Source organism: Sinocyclocheilus anshuiensis, unplaced genomic scaffold (genome assembly GCF_001515605.1).
Source record: "Sinocyclocheilus anshuiensis isolate Anshui unplaced genomic scaffold, SAMN03320099.WGS_v1.1 scaffold76, whole genome shotgun sequence".
In the NCBI taxonomy this organism is placed as follows: Eukaryota; Metazoa; Chordata; class Actinopteri; order Cypriniformes; family Cyprinidae; genus Sinocyclocheilus; species Sinocyclocheilus anshuiensis.
In genome coordinates this window covers 222174-227714 of record NW_015557067.1, presented here as the reverse complement: position 1 = coordinate 227714, position 5541 = coordinate 222174, and the positions used below count along the sequence as shown (strand labels likewise).

Here is a 5541-nt window from a genome sequence, read left to right as displayed (position 1 = left end):
TAGCCTTGTTGAAAAGTTTGGGTGAGTAAGGGCAAAACACACAAGATGCAGTACTTTCAGTGACCTGTAATAGGCAGTATCACGTCTTTTGTAGCAGAAATAAACTGCTGCAGAAAAAGCTAGGTCCATGCAAAATGTAATGTGTAACTGCAACACTCATTTCAAATGTAGTGGAGTAAAGAGTTCACATACTCATTCAATAATGTAGTGAAGTAGAGAGTAAAAGTTGCTAATATCTTTGATACTCAGTACAACTACAAAGTATCCAAAAGGATACTCAAGTACAGTAACTAATTACATTTACTCCAATACTTTACACCTCTGAGTTTTGTTAAATAAATTTACCCTGCACTTAGATCCTGCTCATTCTGGAGTTTGACGCCCGTTACAAACAGCTGTATGATGGCAAGCTACGTTTTTGGGAAAAAATAGAACTAATTGAGCTAGATGACTGCCAACAATCATGGTCCCATCCCTAGACAGAGAGAGAAAAACAGAGACAACAAAATTAGCTGGAGAGGGAAAGAACAAGAATAGTTTAACCTCCAACCTCAGCTTGGGCAGCTATTTTGGCTGTGTTCCTTAATGCTCCATTCAGGCCTGCTGCGTGGCTTTGCGAGTGGGTGAGATGCTGATCACGGTCTACAGGCCAGACCGGACAGGCCTTTTGTTGTGAGTGAAGGGGCCCACGGGGGTGCGGAAAAAAACAACTACGGCTATGATTACACACAGAGGAGCGCTAGACAATACAAAGTCTGCTGTGACGGCTGCAGGACACAGTTTCCTGCCTCTGTCAGCAAATATCCACCTGCCACACTCAATTACAGCCACGATGTGTTAGAGCAGCCAGTACACACAACTTCCTCTGCATACTGTACAGGACTACAGCTTCAGAAGAAAAAAAAACACTGCAGATCCTCACGTGGGACGCTCATCAATTCACACGAAGCTCCTCACTCACCCACGCAATTATCCTTGACATCCGCTGGGGGAAAACAAACCTTTCAAGGTCTGTTTAAGTACAATCACTGCACCTAATTGAATATGTCAAGACTGACGGATGACAGTCGGCAGATGAACGGGAAAACATGGGGGAGTCGTCCCAGTCAATGTGACTCCCCAAGACTCCTTGTGTGTTCATGTGTTCGTGTGTAACGCATTTCGTTGAGCACGATCATCCCTAGCAATCATTGGCTCAGTTCTTGCGTCACGACCATGGTGTTTATTTGTGTGGAGACGGCTTTGCTGTGGGCAAAACATTTTACATTATTTATATCTAGCATCAGATAGAGGGTTTATTTAGCCGGGTAAATATTTGTTGAGAATACTCATAAATGAATAGCCAAATATATCCGTAGGGCTTGTCCACACATAAAGCCTCTTAAGTCAGTCTGGTGAAATGTATAAAATCAAATAAATGGATTTTGCAACAGCCTTTTGGAAATCTAGAATCTTATTTTCTTTGTGAAGAGACCATGGAACTGTTATAATCAAATTATGATGACTTTAAGTACTGAATGCATCTACGTGACCACACCAAACATTGGATGCATTTACACTGCAGATCTGGATGCCCAAATCAGATTTTTTTTGACTATATCAGATTTTTTTGACGACCCGCTTGCAGATGAGTCCAGAATAAGCTAGTTTCATCCTTGCATCAAAATCATTAAATCCGTACCGAGTTTTCACAACAGTAATTATATACTACTGTATCTGCTGTACACATCGGCGTGTACTAATTCTCTAGCAGTATAACTTGTGCTAAGTTAGCGGGTCTGGGTTTTAATCTTCCCTCGTATAGTTTTTTTCCTCATTAAAACCAAATGTGTTCATTAGTTATTGTATATCAATATAGCATGTTTGTGTGCATTTTTTTGTGATTTCACCCGAACAAATAGAGACCCTCCACATCAGTTAGCAATAGATTGAAGCGCTCGTCTGTGCACGTTCGTGGGCCATATCTGATCTGTGCCATATGGAAGGAAAAAAAATCGGAATTGGGTCACTTGAACCATATAGTGTAAATGCGGCCATTGTGAACAAAATCCTGAAGGACCCTGTATGATCAGGCAGGACAAAATTACTGTGAATATGCAAGGCAAAACCGTTTCTTTGTGGGCCTCCGAATTGCAATGACATTTTCTATCCAGAACATGCTGAAAATGAACACATTCTTTTTAAAGCTATCTTTTTTGCCTCCTGTAGTGAACACACCAGTATTTGTCCTGTGATTACAGAGTGAGAAGGACATCCTAGCTTTGGGGTTTGGACCAAGATGGTTTCAGAAGATTGTTTTGTGGATTGTTCGGAAGCAACAGCGCTATAATTCCCATGGTGTAATGGATGGCTTCGCTTAAAGGACAAAAATTGAGATGTAGATGTCGAAAACAGAGCTCGTGGGCCCCTATTGTTTGTGGGGAAACACAATTTTATAAACACAAAAACATGAACGATGATCTTATACTCTTTACAACTGGTTATAACATGAACAAAATTAACATCACATTGCATGTTGAAACTTACAACTTACTGGAATGTATAATCTCTCATATAATCACCCATTTAAGCAGCTGTTTCAGGCAGTCAACTGACGTTACATTTACCGTATGAAAGTCATTTAATGTACAGAATCTGCTGTTGCTAGTTCAAGAGGCTCTACTACTAATTGAATGTCATGTTAGAACTAGCAATGGTGGCTTGCTTGGTCAATTTTGCAAGTTACATTATCTGCTTTTGCTCTGAAAACCAAAAATAGTTCAAAACAAAGCCACAGCAGATCTGATCCAACACACAGTGGTGATTTGTTTCTTAATAATTCAGTGCTTTTGAACAAACTGTTACATGATTCAATCACTTATTCATTAAGACAATTCACTTGTCATTTTCCTGAATGAATCAGTGGAATGCACGCTTTAGTGACTCACTCATAAAGACCCACTGGCGCCACCTATTGACATACTGATGTAATCGGCAGAAAGATGATGGAAACAAAAATCAGGACTTCTGAGACGCTGCTTGACCAATCAGATTCAAGAACTGGAACTAACTGTTGTATAATCGACCCTTGACAACATTTTAGAAGCAAATGTATTGCTGAGTCAAAATGATACTAAGACCAGTCTATCCTATTGTCTACAGCTATGTGCAATCATTTTCTTTAGGGTTCAAGATGTTCTCCTTCATTTGTTGTTCTTGGAAAACCAGAAACTAATGTAAAGTTGTTACAATTCATGTTGTACCATAATAAAAAGCAGTGTCTTAATGTTTCCATCTTTAATCTTTGTATTTGGCCCCAAGACTCAGACAACCATCAGCCCACGCTGGTACCAGCTTAAATTAAATTAGTCATTTTGCGGACAGTTTTATCCAAAGAGACAGCAAGCCAATTGCAGAGACGTTCCTTCAGGAGCAATTGTATGCAAAGTGCTTTGCTCAGAAGCACCATAGTAACAGGGAATTTGTGACCCCACTCTGTTCAGCAGCACTGGTACAGAAGCCAGAAATGAATAGAAAGTTCAAAAGACTACATACAGTATATATACGTGTGTGTGTGTGTGTGTGTGTGTAAGGGATAATGTACATCCAGCTGGTACTGAATCCTGAATGTTATCACAGAATAACCAGACCCAAATAATGATCAGGACCCCGATGTGAAGCAGAGGGATCTTGTATCACACTGAAGGGGGTTATTCGGCTGGATGCAGCAGTTGCAAGCAAGCGGCAATTTCAAACTAGATGGACATTTAAGGGATACGGTGCAGTTACACAACATTTCACCACATAAATAATTATGGCGATAAAATAATTGTACACAATTTTGAATCGAGTTTTAATATTTTATTAGCTAAACAAACGCAAAGCTTCCACCAAGAAAAAACTGTTCCTGGCAGTACAGTGCCGACTTCAGTTACCCGGATGAGCCTGTGTTGTCAGCTTTTACCGGTTGTTATTGAGGGATAACAGACCTCGGAATGTCGCAACTGACCAATGGAGGCAATTACAGCCGCTGATATAGAGCCGGTATCGCTTGAGTACGAGAGTGATATTGCGTTTATACAACAGTTCGACGGAACATGTGTATAATTAAACAAGAAACAACGGAGTGCCTAATAAAACCCTCTTTTGTGCGGAACTACTTCCTTCCGCCACGGATTCAAAGCTCAAGTTGACAGTTAAACATACGTCACTTTTAGAATTCGTATCAAGGGCATGTGCTGCTTCAGTTAGGTTATTAGTGAGAAATAACGAGGTTATAAGAGAGAACCAATGCGGCAAGACGTGCATCCAAATGAGAGAGAGAGAGACCGCGAAGCTAGACGTTTCTTCTTATATTAACTAACGTACTCTACGATTAGCTCAGTGAATAATTAAAAAAAAACATAGACCCGGCTAGAACAAGCGGAGTGATACAAAATTGTGAAAGGGCGTTCCTGTAGCGATACCAGTACAATATCTCATGGTTCTCAACCAATCAGATTTGAGAACCAGAACGTTTGTATATATTTGTACGTTTGTAGAACTGTTGTATATATATATAGATATTATTTAATTTTTATTTTTTTTTTACTTTCTAAGTTATCAAAAATATCCTTAAAAAATGAATCAAGGGTTCCAAAAAAATCTGAAGCAGCACAAATGTTTTCATCTCTGATAATAATAAATGTTTCTTGAGCAGCAAATCAGTATATTATAATTATTTCTGAAGGATCATGTGACACTTAAGACTGGAGTACGATGCTGAAAATTCAGCAGTAATAAAGTACATTTTAAACTAAACCTTTATTTTAAGCTGTACTATATTTCACAATATTATTGTATTTTGATCAAACAAATGCAATATTGCTAACAAAAGAGACTTTTGTCATTAGGAGGCCCTAGGCAAAATTCATGTTGGAGGCCCCCAACCCCAATAAAAAGCACTTGAAACAAATATGATTCCTAACCTTTTTATTTTTATTTCATTTTAAATGTTGTATCTTTTTACCAAATGTCCCCACAAGTATAGTAATACCAGTAATTTTTTTTTTACCTTGTGGGGACATTTTTTGGTCCCCATGAGGAAAACAACTTAAAAACATACAGAATGAAATTTTTGGAAAATCTAAAATAGCATAGTTAGTGGTAGGGTTAAGGTAAGGAGAAAATACAGTTGTACAGTATTAAAAACATTACGTCTATGGAATGTCCCCATAAAACATGGAAACCCTATGTGCACATGTGTGTGTGTGTTTGAAAGGGTTTAATTTGTAGTTAAGTTTTAATTACTCTGCAAGTTAAACTCTTTTTTTTTTTACCTTTTCTTTTACCAGCTGAAACCACATTTGTGACCCTGGACCACAAAACCAGTCATAAGGGTAAATTTTCTGAAATGTAGATTTATACATCATCTGAAAGCTGAATAAATAAGCTTTGTTGGTTTGTTGGGATAGGACAATATTTGGCCGAGATACAACTATTTGAAAATCTGGAATCTGAGGGTGCAAAAAAATCAAAATACTGAGAAAATCGCCTTTAAAGTTGTCCAAATGAAGTTCTTAG

At 38.4% G+C, this 5541-nt stretch overlaps 1 protein-coding gene across 1 annotated transcript in view; it reads right to left on the bottom strand.

Moving 5' to 3' along the window:
* LOC107676688 (polypeptide N-acetylgalactosaminyltransferase-like 6) overlaps window positions 1-5541 on the bottom strand; it is a 210147-nt gene that overhangs the window by 61896 nt on the left and 142710 nt on the right. The gene's annotated exons all lie outside the window — the stretch shown is intronic.